The sequence below is a fragment of the Triturus cristatus genome, chromosome 7 (genome assembly GCF_964204655.1).
Source record: "Triturus cristatus chromosome 7, aTriCri1.1, whole genome shotgun sequence".
NCBI classification, from domain to species: domain Eukaryota; kingdom Metazoa; phylum Chordata; class Amphibia; order Caudata; family Salamandridae; genus Triturus; species Triturus cristatus.
This window is the reverse complement of record NC_140590.1, coordinates 1,832,645,964-1,832,661,736: the sequence shown is the minus strand read 5'-3', so window position 1 is coordinate 1,832,661,736 and position 15,773 is coordinate 1,832,645,964. Positions and strand designations below refer to the sequence as shown.

At 44.9% G+C, this 15,773-nt stretch overlaps 1 pseudogene across 1 annotated transcript in view; it reads left to right on the top strand.

The window, feature by feature from the left end:
* The window catches only part of LOC146813329 (uncharacterized), a 201,609-nt pseudogene that overhangs the window by 37,275 nt on the left and 148,561 nt on the right, over window positions 1–15,773 (top strand). Inside the window, exons 2-3 of the transcript XR_014966970.1 lie at window positions 6,752–6,793; window positions 6,878–7,073. The product of XR_014966970.1 is annotated as an uncharacterized LOC146813329 (transcript). The remainder of the gene's footprint in view (window positions 1–6,751; window positions 6,794–6,877; window positions 7,074–15,773) is intronic.

Sequence of the window (15,773 nt, the reverse complement as noted above, 5' to 3'; positions counted from 1 at the left end):
TTCCACTAGCCACCGTGGCAGCTCTTAGCTATGGGTGTCAGGGCTCCGCCCCCCCCCATTGTTTCCTTTGTGTTTTCCAGACTGACACAGTAACACAAGTGTCGGCACTTCTTATCAGGACTAGATTTTATGTCTCGCCTTGTTATCGCGTAAGCGATCGCAAAGCGAGACTATTGTAAGGGGCTCCCAAAAGTGCTCCGAAAAGCAGATTGCATGGCGAGCACGGGCACAATCACGCGCATCGTTCTGCCATGCAATCTGTTTGGCATCGCACTTCAAAGGGTCCGCTCCCCCACCTGGAATGCGCTCCCCCGCCCCCGCCAAGCACGCGCGCCACGCTCCGCCGGGCTTGTCCTACTTGTTATATATAACCCACATCCAATATGTGCAGTTGCAGCAGCACTTAAAGTGCTCGTTAAAAAACAGGACATTGAGCACTGTTTTTATTAATCAAACTGATTTGCCCTTTCGGAAAAAAAGAAGAAAAAATTGCTATTTGCTTGTGAGGCGGCTGCCTTTCTAGCAAGTAAAATTCATATTCAGTTTTAATGCAGTCTATTACTAAGCAGCTACGTAAAAAACAGCATTTAGAACTAGAAGATTTAAAAAGCAACAACAAAAGCTTGCGGTGGATAAAAATGTCACTCAAAACTCCTTTTTTATCGGTATAAGCCGACACTGCATATTGTGACGTTCCCTGTGTGAGGCTGAAAAAGATGACAGGGGAAGGGGAGGCAAAAGTTACGGCGCTGCTTACTCAGAACACGTGAGAACATCAGACGGCACAGTGGGAAATGAGATAAACAAATGGCATGTCCCCAGGCCTCATTCCATGCATCATTTCATGTTTACTCAAACAGTTTCGTGCTATTTTGAACACTTATTATCTTCATTTCTCTTTCTGCCTCACAACTCACTGCCTCATCTCTCTCTTCACCACCTCTCATACACTATCTAGCCTCTCAATTTACCTCACCTATTGGCCTTCTATGTCTCTCTTTTTATTGATGTCCTCTTTCCCTCACCTTTCCCATCATTTTATTTCTTTCTCTCTATAATGCTCTCTCTACCTCTTCCACTCCATCTATCACTCCCTTTGCTTTCACCTCTCTTTCTATCTCCTTCACTGTTTCCGTTCACTCTCTCTGCTTCCAATGTCTCACTTGTTTAATACATCTGTCTTACCTCTGTCTCTCTCTCTCTATTTCACCATTCTCGACTTCTCCCTCGCACTTCCTCTGTATTAGCCTCATCTCTCTTCCTCATCTGCACCTCTTTTCCCTCTACTTCTCATATCTTTCTAGTTTTTCATCCCACCGGCTCTAGCTGCCTCTCTGCCTCGCTACTTTGTTTACCTGACCTGTCATTCTGTGCTTCACCTTTCTATTTGTGCTATCTCATTATAACTCACCTCTCTTCCTATCTTATTTCTCTCTAGACCTTGCCCCTCGGGTTGGCACCTTTCTTACCAGCCTATATTTAAAACTGCATGCCAGGCCTCTAAAAACAAGCATTGGCATAGCCAATAGCTCTCACCTTTGGGACCTTATACGTTTTTAGCCATGCGGCAGTTGATGTTATTGCACCAAGGATATTGTGCTGCATAGCTAAATACTTATAAGGTTCCAAAAGCGAGACCTATTGGCTATGCCAATGCTTGTTAAGCTAGTGTGCTAGTCAACTAAGAATCACCGAATCTGCTTTTGTGTCAGTAAATCCTTAAGAAAGTGCTTGAAATGGAAAAATAGGTTTGTGTTACCTGTTTATTGTGAAACAGGCCCGGACTTTAACCCTGTAGGGATGCGCCAACACGTGGCTGATGCTTCTCAGCTCACTCAGCGCCCTGGCGAGGAGCAGCGGTGTTAGCAGTTCAAGGAGAAGGACTGCCCTCACCAGCAAACCCAGGAATCACGACAACTCACAGGGACTTAAGCAAAGTAGAAAACTATATGGGAATGCATCCACCATACAGGTGGAAAGAAATATGCACACAAAGGGTCCTGGTTCCTGTACTGCACAACCTGCATTTGAACTTATTTAGAATCGTTTTAAACCTTGTGTTGAAACGGTGAGGTAACTTGAAGTGTGCTCAAAAGGAGTCTCCTCTAGCGAATATCGTACATTACAATGCAGGGCGTTATCCAGCACCCCTTTACCATGGGCATTGCAATGCATTGACCTTTACAATGCACTCTATTCTACGTTTGTGTATTGTTTTGCTAGTAATGCGCAGAAAAACGTAAATTGTAATTGTATTTCTTCCAGACCAATGACAGATCACATTGCCTCTCACTTCCCAGTATTGTCAAGTTTCAAACAAGGACAATATGTTGTTAAAATGACTGAGGGCAGAAAGAGCAGGCCAGCCAGCCCTGCCAGTTGTAAGTGCTATATTAATAACTTTACAGTTGACTCTGACTGACATGACTTTTCAAAGGAGGCTGTAAAAATTCCCAAAACATTCAATTGAGATCAGAAAGCTATAAAAGGAGATACAATGTCTATAGTTTGTGCAGTCACATGTTTCCAACCTATGACAATTCAAAACTAAATACCCGATTTTATTGAAGTACTTGAATGGCTCAAAGACTCTGAAGACGGCTATTCGATCGTGCATACATTTAAGTCAAGGTGAGCCGGTGTTCCTCAGATCAAGGGAATAGCCAGAAAATTAAAATACACCCCACTTTCAACCAAAGGTCTTTTGGAACTAAGCAGGCAACGCAAGTCATTGTGACCCTCCTCAGAAAAGCTTGCTTGTCTATTCCACCCAAACATCTACCCATTCTTCTTTTCATCATTCATCCACCTGTTGATATCCACCATTTCATCCATGTATTCTGTTATCCATTCAGTCTTTCATCCAACATTCAGTCTGTCACCTTCCACCCATCCATATCCAAACCTCTTCATCTATTTTTAAACCTATCCATAACACAAACCCTTCCTTTCACTCAGTCATCCATCCTTTCACTCAGCCAACCATCCTTTCACACAGCCATCACCCTTTGACCCATCCATCCATTTACCTTTTTGCTCACACGTCTTTTCACTAACTCATCCATCCACCCTTTCACTTATTCGTCCATCAATTCACTCTTCCACTCACCCATCCACACATTCACTCAGCCATCCATCTACTCTCCCTTTTACTCATCTATCCATTCCTTAACTCATCCATTTTTACAGCCATTCCTACACTCATCCATCCGTACACTCATCCATCCACCATTCCACTCAGTCATCGATCCATTCGCTCATTGATCCATCCATTTACCCTTTCACTCATCGATCCATCCTTTCACTCACTCATCCATACTTTCTCTCATCCATCCATTCATCCACCCATTCATCCATACATTCTTTCACTCATCCACCCATCCTTCCTCTTTCATTCTTACAACCTTGCATCAATCATTTTGCTCATTCATCCATGCATGTATCCATCGATCTTTCCACTCACCTGCAATCCACCTTTTCACTCACGCATCTATCCATCCATTTTTCTTTTCACTCATCCATCCACCCTTTCACTCACTCATCCTTCCATTCATTCACACTTTCACTCATCCATCCTCCATTTTATCCAGCCATCCATCTGTCCTCCCTTTCACTCATTCATTTATACTTTCACTCATACGCCCTTACATCATCCTTTCATGCACCCATCCATCCATCCATCATCCATTTATCCACTCATTCAACACTTCCATCACTCCAGCCTTTCACCCATCCTTCCAATTACTCTTTCACGCATCATCCATCCTTTCACTCATTAATCAATCAATTTTTCACTCATCAGTCATCCACCCTTTCACACTTCCATTCAGCCATCCATTCATTCGTCATTTCACTTATTCATCCATGCATGTATCCATCCACCCCTTCACTCACCCACCCATCCACCATTTCACTCATCCATCCAGCCATCCTTTCACTCACTTACCTTCCCACCCTTTCACGCAGCTATGCAGAAATAGAAATAATACAATTTTCATTAAAAGCAACTTTGCTGTTTTCATAAGGGACAGTGGACACTTGGAAAATGCAGGAGTTGGCTGAAATAACTACTGTACAGAGGCAACCCGATTATGTCATTGGTGGGGAAAGAGTTAAATGTTTGCTGCATCCAAACAGTTCCACGTCACACAATTCAACGGCACACCACACAATTAAACTCCACAACACAAAAAACATTCCACAGTATTACACTCCATAACACAATCCCACTCCACATAATTCCGGTACTCAATACCACATAATTACTATCCACATATTTCCACTGCACACCATGCCACATAATTCCACTACACAAATCCACAGAATTCAACGCCACAGAATTCCACAACTAACACTTCCAATCCAACCCACATATTCCACTACACACCACATACATACACCCCATAACACATAGATAAAAGACATTGTCATTTACAACGCCAATAGCTCTAACTCAACCAAATGCGAGACCTGTTGCATTTTCAATGCTTGTTATTTGTGAAAGTGCCTAAGTGCTTTTTGATGGATGCATGCTCGATTGTAAACTTGATTGCATGGATGGTCAGTCATGCAGGCTTTGATGTAGCTGAGTGACTAGGAGTGGAAGTGGTCAGAATGTTTATTGCAAGTGGGTAAATGAGAATGGAGAGGTTCCAAAGGTATTGGGAGCAGGTGAAAGTTGATTTTCAATGAGTGGGGTGTTGATTGTGCATGAGTGGGTGAGTATAAACAAAACAGGTGTGTGTGTCTGCTTGGAGATGAGGTGGTCACAGCTGGTTTGTGTGTTGTGCAAGTGATCTCTCAAAAAACAAAAGTAACAAAAGAGCACCTTCAAGAGCCTGCGGCTAGGTGAAGGACACTGGCCGCAGGAAGACGTACTTGTTACTTGGTCCATGCTCCACGGCATGGACACACAGAGAAGCCCCAGGAGGAAGCTGAGGCGAGGAGGAGGTGAAGACAAGTGGTAATTAAGGAAATACGAGTGATGTTGGAGCCAAACAATGGTATGGAGTGGTAAGTAATGGGCCATTTTTAGGTCTCGCTGAGCCCAGCGCATGCGCTGGCTCGAAGAGACATTTTGTATGTGGGAATTTCAAAGTGCTGCTGGCTGGCCTAACGCTTGCGTTCACGCGATCGTGCACGCGCGCAGCCGGCCGCCAGCAGCACTTTGAAAACTCGTGCGTCATCGCGATTGCGATCACTTTCTCTTTCAGAGCGATCGCGATCACGATGACGCACGCACACACACAACTCCCACTTCTCCCCCTCAGTTGATGTGCGAGGCAGACAGTTATTTTGGCATCTTTTCTTTCATCTTTGTGGGTCTCGACTTTGAGACCGTTTTCTCCTTGCTTGTGTCCGATTGTTGAAATGACAAGTGGGCTTTTCCGTTGTGCGCTTTGACCTCTGCATTCTTGGATAACACCTGTGAATTTCTCTAGTGACCTAGAAAGTTCCAGTGCTAGTCCCGCCTTTCAAGCAATCCCAGCTAAAACATGGTTGTTGATGACGAGCGGGTGCCTGTTCCATGGAGTGGGGTATTTGTCTCACTTGCATGTGTAACCATTTCAAGAATCTAGTGAGATGGCTCAGAGGGGTTAGACATCAGAGAAGGCGGATCTATTTCCAACACAAAGGTCATGGGTTCAAATTCTACCCTCGCAGAGCTAGTTTATCATCCCTTCCAGGGTCCTGCAGTTTCGTGTTGGGTGATAGCATGATCGCGCCAAGCTTAAGTTTTACATTTTGAACGTGGTAATTATCATTGAATGTGTGCTCATAGGATTGTAATGGACAATGCCGAAAGAGTGTATTAACAATGAGGCTTGTATGGCACTACAAACAGTTGCACCTAGGCACTGCACAGTCGGTAGGAGGATGACTAGTTGTGGGTGTCAGTTTAATTTCTAATGGACAGGTAGTGTTCCTTGGAGCAAAACGTTATAGGTTGTTGTGTCAACATGATTTAGTCCCAGTCTAGGGGCCCAGCTCCCCTCCGGTGGATAAGGTTTGGAAACATGACCCCCCTCCTTGATCAAAATCTGTCTCTCAACCATCAGATTTCTGCAGTCACTAAATCTTTCGGTCTATATATGCGGGGATTAGGCTATATCTTCCCTTTTTTAGGTCTCGCCTGATCCAGCGCATGCGCTGGTCTGGCCGAGACATTTTGTATACGGCCTTTTCAAAGTGCTGCCGTGGCCTAAAGCTTCAGTGCACGTGAACGTGCACGCACGCAGCGCCACGTGTCTTTCCTCCGCAGCACGCGATCGCGATCACTTTCACTTTCACGTCCGCCTCACTTTCGCGGCCGCCGCTGCGTGGCCAATGCTTGTTTATTTAATCGCATGCTCGCAGATGTATTTTACGTTCAATGTTGCACGGAAGTTTTTTTTAAACCAATCGACTCAGTACTTTTCAGTGTAACGCATACCCGTCACTCCGCCCATATTTGGAGTTTGTCACTATTCACTCAACCTCCAAACAAGCAAAATGTCTCTAACTGATTTAATTCAACAAACAACCCCTCGCCTACAATGTGTTTATTCATTTCCTATGCTATCACGCACCAAAACTAGTCAATGTTATGTTAAGTGAATTTCAGTACCACGCCCTTGAACACTACGTTTGAGAGATGGTAGCATCGAGGAGCGACGTGATATGCGTGGGGCGCTCATCGTACTCTGTGTAAATCGGAAGAGCTCCTTTTTGTGCACGGAAGCTGAACAAATGTTTGTTTATTTTGTTGTAGGGAGATACCGCCATGTCCTCGGTAGTTGTTGAGCCGCAGCAGGTGAGTCCACTGCCCTGATGATTTATCCATGTGTTCTGCGGATTATTTGATTCCCCGGTGACTTGAAGTGTTTCTTCATCACAGAATGTGGTGTCCCGGGTGGTCAGCCTGCCCCTGGTCAGCTCCGCCTACGGCATGGTGTTGTCTGCGTATGCCAACACCAAGGAGAACCACCCCTACCTGAGATCGGTCTGTGAGGTGTCGGAGAAGGGAGTCCTGACTATCACTGCTGTAGCCTTCACCACGGCCATGCCAATCCTCCAGAAGATGGAGCCTCAAAGTAAGTTCAGCAGTAAAATTAATACTTACGAGTGCCTCGCGAACCTTGTCCGAAGTAATAATGTCCTCCTCAAGCCCTACAGTTAATTAGTTCCAAATGTGTTTTCTATACCCTATAGAACACCCATTCTGCCATATAAGTGTATTTAAATGACGTAATACATTATTAAATCTTGTAATAGCACACTTGGCCCACTTACTGCTGCGCCCCCACTCCCTGCAGCGAAACTAAAACAAGAAGGCAAGTGCTGACGGGAAAGCCATATCCTTTGACAGACTTCTGACACGCTTTCCTTTTCTTATGAGCTCAAGTCTTGCATAAAATACCGCCTGTAACCTTTCATCTACTTTCAAGCTGTGTCTCGACGTCCCCTTTGCCTAGTTTACTCATCATGAGTTATTTGGGATTGGCAGCTGTGCACTGTTTGTGTTGGCACACACCCGCCATTGCAGCATATCGGTTCTGTTGTACTTAAACTCTGAAAAATCTTTTCTCTTTCTGTCAGGCAATTTTGCTTATATTTTTCCAGCTGTTTGCTCTGTGGTTTTTATGATGATTAGGAGCAGCATTCTGCATTCCCACTGACTTTCTGTTCGTGGGTTGCTCGATCTTACAAGCCCATATTTCTAGCAACAGCAGTGATTCGCTAGAGTCAGAAGGCCAAACATACCACATTGTAGGAGTCGTTTTTTAAAAAATTGCTTTTGTGCAAGCTTAAAAAGTTAAAAAACGTCCAATTTTCCTCTCGACACATTTTGCCATATAGTGAACAATACATCTTTGATATCAGTAAAGTCTGTTAACATTCGCCAATCTTATATTTAATTGAATGCCATCTTTTTATTGTGTAAATGTTATCCGTGCTCTTTTCTGACTTAAACTATATCACCACCAACTCTAAAAGTGCTATAAATTCCCTCAAGCACTTAATTAAATTCTTCATCTGTGGCTGAATCGTCAATTTCCATCATGAATGTTCATTACAATTATTGCTTTTGGAAAACTGGGTAATTGGATAACATCAGCACCAAACTCTGTTCCCTGATAGATGGAACAGTCTCCAGAGCGTCTTGCTTTTCGGTTATACTCCAGGTTCCTGGCTTATCAAGCGGACACATAATCTTATGTCTGTACCTTTTAATGTTTTGTCTTGGTACACTAAACCTGAGCAGACCCAAATTTAACTGGAACCCAATGTCTGCTGCTGCACTGTAACTTCTCAATTCAATTGTTTCTTTATTCAACCTTCCGAAGACAGATCATAAAAAGTACACATTATATCATTCAACATTAAAACTAGACTCATTAAAAACAACAACAAAAAAACACAATTTCCATTTAAAATACGAAAGATCGCAGGCAAAAACAATGGTTTGATTGTATCTAAAGTGGCAGTGCAAGTAGACTGAATAGCAGCAGGTATAATCCAATGACATTAAATATTAGAATCAGTCTTGTTAACGAGTTAGCAACAATAAGCATTATAGCAGCAATACAATAAATACAGAAGCTGATAAAATGTATAAATATTAAAACAACATATTCCTTCTTTTTGCTAAGGTGCATTTCCGAAAACCCGCAACAGCAAAGCAAACGTCACAGTCATTAAGTTGCAGGAGAAAATACAAAGCTGCTTTACAAGGAGTGGTAGCAAAATGTCCTAGTGAATGGAAGATAAAATTGACAAAAAACACAAAATGTAAAATAGTTTGACTCGAATGTTAATCACGAGCAAGTGGTAATAGTTTCAGGAGAATACTGCCCCAAGGGGAAACCTATGAACTAGCTAAATGACTCAAGCCTAAATCTGGTCAGCAAATTCTTTTTGGAAACCTTATTTACTTATAAAAGATACTGGGCGATAGAGGGGGGTACATGAATAAGGCAAAAATATGACAGTGGGTTTTGACACAATTCCCTAGAGGATTCTTTGTGCTTTCGGAAGCTATCCAACACCCTCTGTTGATCCCCTTTGCAAATTGATTCTGGGTGCTCAAACAGTGAGGTACAACCGAGTTCCATGAAGCAAGTTTTGATGTATTGGATCCAAGGAATAACAAGCATTTGCAATGCAATAGGTCTCGCATTTACGCGAGTTTGAGCTATTGTCATTGCAAATGACAATGCCTTTTATTTATTTTTTTCGTTTTTTAAACATAAATAAAAGGCATTCTCATTTACAATGCTAATAGCTTAAACACGGGTAAATGCGAGACCTATTGCATTGCAAATGCTTGTTCTCTTTTGCCCATAGGGTAGTTGTGGCATTTAAATTATCCAGTCCCGTCTGGACTTTAGCAATGCTATTTGCTTCGGGTTCTCTAAACCATTCTTTAGTCGGCCAGACTGCTCAAAACTCCACAGCCCTAGCTTTGTTCAGTCTGAATGCACAGCTGGAACCGAGAATTCTCTCCATTTTGACCTCTGTCCACATCAGATCCCTCCAAGTTCCGAAAACGTATCAAAACCTAGTTAAAAATCATGTTGAGTCCCCAGCCGCTACAAGAGACTCTTCGATCGTTATATAAATCTAAATAGGGGTTTCGTTGCTTTATTTGTGTAGTGTTGTATCGCATTAGGATACCATCAAAGCGCAGAGAAGAGCCATCAATGCTGAGAAGCAGAAGTGTTGCACGTGAATATTTTAGTGATCTGCCTGGGATGTGAGACAGTCTATCAAGTTGTCTGTAAATATGGGGGCAGATTTATGAGCCCCTTGCGCCACTTTTGCGTCACTTTTCCCATGTTAAAAGTGACGCAAAAGTGGCGCAAGGGGCTCATAAATCTGCCCCCATGGTATCTTGGTGTTTTGTCAAACATTCTCCCCCCCACATACACACACCTGCACAATCTAAAGTGACCTGGCGCCTTAAAGCACACTCTAAACATGTGTTGTGTTTTTTTGCCTTTGGGGTCTGCACACCCAACCAATGAGATAAGAAAAAAATGCGAGTGGCAGCAGGCAAATTACGTTAAATGCCTGCTTATGTCAACAGAGTTTTTGTGTGAAACGGTTTTAGGGCAGCTATGAACATAAGGAAACTCAACCAACCTACCGACTGGTAAAATGAAAATTAAAATGTGTAATTTTCTTAATCCACTAGCCTTTAAACAGCAGATGCAAATTGCCGCCATATTTTCTGTGCCGTTTGGAGAACAATTTTCAGAGTAAGGGCTTTTTAAAAAAAAAAATTTTCAAGTCAATCAGCTGCGCTGGTCCAATTGTTTCCTTTGAACCGAACCGAGACTAAAACTCCCAAAATGCACTGATTGATGAATTAAAGTATAGAGCGGGAACATCGCGCCAGGGTTACATGCAGTTATTTGATCACCATATGCATGCCACGCAAACCGTTAGGGCTATCGAACGCGTACACCCCACCCAGCATAAAATGCCCTACGGTCTGTCTTTCTGCTTCTCTGTGATAACACCCCCTCGCATAAGCCGAGGCAGGGCAGGCGCAGCGTTATAAACCTGCATGCTCAGCCCTGTGCGTCATTTCACCCGTGGCCCACCGGAACGATGCCTCCCTGGTCGGTAACAGTGGCAAATTAGCAATGAGGAACAACCGGGGAATCTGATGCCCTTTGTTATTCCTCATTCCTGCCCAAGGATCTCTGACAGACAGTGTTCCTGGGTGAACCCGTGCGGTGTACGCTGTTCTCGTATCGCGTCACTACCCTGAGTTAAGAGTCTTTCTCTGATAGACCCTGGAAGGATGAAATAATGTGTTCGCATGGCAGGGGGTGTTAGGATGAGGTGCTCACACTCCTAATCTGTTTAATTTATCTATCGGGTGTAATTTCTTTCCTCCTGTGTTTTTAAGGTGTCTACTGTCAGGAAAGCATTTGTCGACAAGCGGGTTCTGAGCTGGGGGGGGGAGGTATGCCTGGCATGAACAGCTCTCCGTCCCGTTCCCAACATGCGGTGTTTATTACACAAAGTTTTGTTATCAGTCCGGGAACTGTTCATTTTGTTTCATATTTTTTTCTTGACAGAGCCTTTTCCTTATAAGGACCGATTCGCTTTTTAGAGATACACACTTAGGGGCAGATTTATGTTGCCTGGCGCATCCCTGCAAATCAGCAAGGATGCGCCAGGAATGATGCGTCACGCAAGTTTACCCTTGCGCCACACATGATGCGCCGCATTTACAATGCGGCGCATCATGGCGCAGGAATAAACAGATGCGTGACGCATCCGATGGCGTAAGGTTGGCGCAGTGCTTCAGTTGCGTCGCAAGCGCGACGCAACTCCAGCACTGCTCCAACCTACCCTATCCCTAACATGGTGCGTCAAGCCTTACGCCTCCTTCAAGCAGGCGCAGGGTTTTGGCGCATCAGCGTTGGGAAAGTGACTCAGTCAAATCTTATAGATTTGACTGAGTCACTTTTCAGGGGCGTTCCTGCGACGGAACGCCCCCCCCCCCTCTGTCGACACGCCCACGTGAAACCTGAGGCAGGTTTTACGTGGCGCAGGGCTTTACACCGTGACGCATCTCCATAGATGCGTCACGATGTAAATATGGCGCAACGTGGCGCAGGGTTTACACCGCCGCTGCGTCACAAAAGTGACGCAACGGCGGCGTAAAAGTGGCGCATCTCCGATATAGATCTGCCCCGTAGGGCTTTATCTCCCAGGAAAATCTTTCTGTTTTATGGCAAACAGGCATAGCCAATAGGTCTCGCCTTTGGGACCTTATAAGTGTTTAGCCATGCAACACTTGATGTTGTTGCACCAAAGATATTGTGCTGGATAACTAAACACTTACAAAGACCAAAAGGCGAGACCTATTGGCTATGCCAATGCTTGTTAAGATTTCTTTTAAGAGCAATAGCTTTTGCAGACCATGCATGCGGGCTGTAGTCGAAACATAAAAAGAGAGGTTTAGGCCTGGCAAAAGGTTTGTTTTGCCAGGTCGAATTGGCAATTTAAACCTGCACACAGGCTACAATGGCAGGCCGGAGGCATGTTTTAAAGTGTCACTTTAGTTAGTTCCACAATGAGTGCTGCAGGTCCACTAGTGGCATTCAATTTATTGGCCATGTGTAGATGTAGTACCATATGCTAGGGACTTACAAGTGAATTAAATGTGTCAGTCAGATGTATGACAATATTACCTTGTTTTAGGGTGAGAGAACAAGCACCTGTGGTAAAGTGCACAGAGTCCTAATAGTAAAGTGCATGGTGCCCTAATGCCAATACAAAGGGTGACCCTGTAGAGAAGGCCAAGTCCAACAGTGACGTTTAGATTTTTACAATCATTAAGACTGCAGTGATGTAAATCCTGCGGCACAAAATACTCTTTTGACATACACCAGCCATCATTCTGGGGGCCTAAAAGATGGCCTCCCTTTTGGTCAGTTCTTGTGTATTCGCAGGAACTGCCAAATTCGGGAGGACCATTTGCGAGAGGCTGATGCAATTGCCAAAAAACTGGCACATCATGGTTATCCAAAGCGATTGTAAACGTTCATTAAAGCGGGCTTGGTATAACCACCGTGAGTTTTTGCTGACCACCCGTGCCCCTAAGACATCTGAACTTGTACCTTGTGTCACTACTTTTGGTACAGAAAGTAATCAAATCACGAAGACCATCAAACGCCATTGGCCACTGGTGCAGGCAGTTGGGATCACAAAGGAACTGCCCCTTTTTCCGTTAAACAGCAGAAAAATATAAGCGATCAACTTGTCCGTGCTGCTTTACCTGCCAAGAGTTCACCTGATTTGACCACCCTATGGGGCTTTAATAAGATTGTCGGCCGTTTCCGGTGTGGAAATTGCCTTATGTGTGATTCCACTGTAAATACCAAACAGTGTATCCATGGCAATATAAAACATGATTCACGTGACCACACCAACTGTAATTCTCAGAATGTGGTATATGCCATCTGGTGCCCTTGCAATTTTATTTATGTAGGAACAGACGACACAACGTATCAAGAGCCGTCTCTCCCAACATAAAAGCCGAATTTGTCGCAGAAATGAACACGCACCCTCAGCACCCCATTTTGTCAAACATAATCACACGCCCTCTGACTTAAAATGGCAAGTGATCGAACTGGTAAAAAATCCACGGAGGGGTGGTGATGTTGTGAATCTGCTAAATCGAACTGAATGTCGTTGGATGTTCCATTGTGACATTATCAATAATGGGCTCAACAGTTTTGAAGAATGTACGGCTGTACTATTCAGTTGAAGTTTTGGGTAACCTTAGACCATGATTTTTTTTTTCTTTGATAGCGAGACTCTTTCTCTGTCTAAGGTCATAAGCCCAGCGGACACCTGACCTTCTGTGCTGAACGCCCTCCCTGGTAGCATTACTGCTAGGGTCAGCCCCAGGGCTTCTGGCTTTAGCCCTCCAGCTCCCGAGGCTGCACATTAGTCAGGTAAGCCCCGCCCACTCTCTCCCATCATGTCACAGGGTGGGCTAGGGTCATTGAGACTCACTGACCCCACCACAGACATGGTCAGGGTGAGAGAGGGGGGCCCCTAAGCTGTCCTCCTATGGGACATGTTTATCGTGCACACATGGGCTCGCACCGGTCATGCCTCGAGGAGGCGGATTCTCCTCTGGATTGGCTCCGTCACTCTTGGACTCCTCCCATAACAAACCTCCAGCCGGTCCCAGAGTCTGTCCAGGCTCTTTCAGCGCTGTTCTTACTGCATACTTCATGGATAGGATGACCCGGCCGGCACCAGGTTGGGTAAGTTCTTCCCGTTAGAATAATTTTCAAGTTTACAGGAGTCTAGCTTTTTAAAATACACTCTATTATATTTACTGCACATGTGTGTAATGTCGCATGTACTGTACTGCAGGCTCCACTCTGGCCTCCGCTGTACCCGCGTAACCCTCTGAGCTGGCTTATGGTTATGATGGCATGGCCCTAGGCCCACCCTATAGTTAATGTTTTCAGTAATGATCACGCCCTATAGTAATAATCTCATCCACTGACACAACATCTAACTGTATTCTTTCCCTCCTGCAATATATTTTCGAGGTGTCCCACACTGAGCTGGCCGAAGGACTCACTATGTGCAGAGGGACTCACTTCAGGGGCGGCTGACCCTGCCGCCCCTCACAGGTACATTGTCCAGAGCGTTCAATGTGTCATTGTAGCTGCCACAGAAAACATGGGGCAGTCTCAGTGTCCAATGTGAACATCCCAACAGGCCCACTTCGCCTTTCAGCCTACCGAGGATGATAAAAGTATTGCCTGTGAATAACATTGTTGTGTGCAGCAACCTGAAGTCATGTAGATGCTTCAAGTGCATTATATTAAACCTATTTTATCTTAGCCCTTCCTTCCTGGGTGCTCAGTGGAAGAACTTCTGATGTGAGAGGGCCTCGAACCCTTGCAGCACCTCTTAGCCAGGTAGGACTAAAGTGTCAGGCCACGCCTCGCCCTCCATTGCTTCCTTTGCTGTAAGCTTTGGTAGCACTTCCAGCAGGGAGGAGGCAGGTTATTGTGTCAGGGCAACAGAATGTCCTTTCACTCAAGCCAGACCAAACCCAACTGAGAGCTGTCTGTGATTGTTCCTCTTCTTTGAGCACTCATTCTAGTGCTTGAAGTCACGACTTGGGGCTTCAGCCTGAGATTTTGCTTGGAGTCTCCCGAGGTTTCTCAGTTTGTGCATAGATGGCGCTCTGCCCAGGCCTAATTTACGGAAACATTTGTGCACCTTGGTACCTTATATACAGTCATGCATGGGGTGGGGGAGGTGAGTGACTCATGCAATGAAGAAACTTGAGCAGGTGACCTCTGAGCAGACAGGCGGCCTGGCCTGGACACACACTGTAGCAGACCTGCCTGTGCCTTCAATCAATCAATCAATCAATCAATCAATCAATCAATCAATCAATCAATCAAGCAGGCCTTGTAAAGCGTGGCTCTTCACCCCTGATGGCATCCAGGTGCTGCAAACCCTGACTTCATTCTAGCCAGTGGCGGCTGGTGCAGGTAAGCTCGGTAAGGCGGAGCGAGAGGGGGAAGTCTCCAGACGACAGAACAGGATTTATTTATTTATTTTCACTACTCTGTCGTCTGTCATCTTCCCCCATCCCCCGCCCCTCTGGTGCTGAAGCACGAACCCAAGTGTTCAGCAGTCTCTGGTAAGTAATGAACATAACACTATATCAGTACGGATGTCCCTGGAGTGTCACCTCCTGGGTGTGCTCACAAATGCACCCACCACAACTGCAAAGTGCTGCTGGAAGGTAAACAGAGTTTGCGAGAAGGACTTCTCACACGCAGGCTAGTAACAAACACCCATGGAAACACTTCCCAGGGTAGAGTAATGCAACGCAGCTATTTGTGCTGTGCTACGTTACTCCAGATTATGAAATCAATCAGGGCCAGATAAAGTGACTTTGCATCTCTTTATAAATCTCATGTTAGAGCTGCATCGCAAATGCATCCAGTTGTGAGGTGCAAGTGCGATGCAACTGACCATAGTACGGCCATATTTATGGCAAAGTGATGCAGCACAGAGAAAGTGCAGGAATGTGCCTTATTCATCCCAATACGGCGCATTTCTGTCCTGGTGCACAATGGGCTGCCTAGCGCCAAATCAGGTACCTTTGCATGCAGGATTGTTTTTGCGAAGAAAGGGGCAGCCACTCTCTGTCTGAATTCAGTTCACTGGCTACCTGTACACAAGAGAGCTACATTTAAGTTGCTCTGCCATGTTAAATTTAA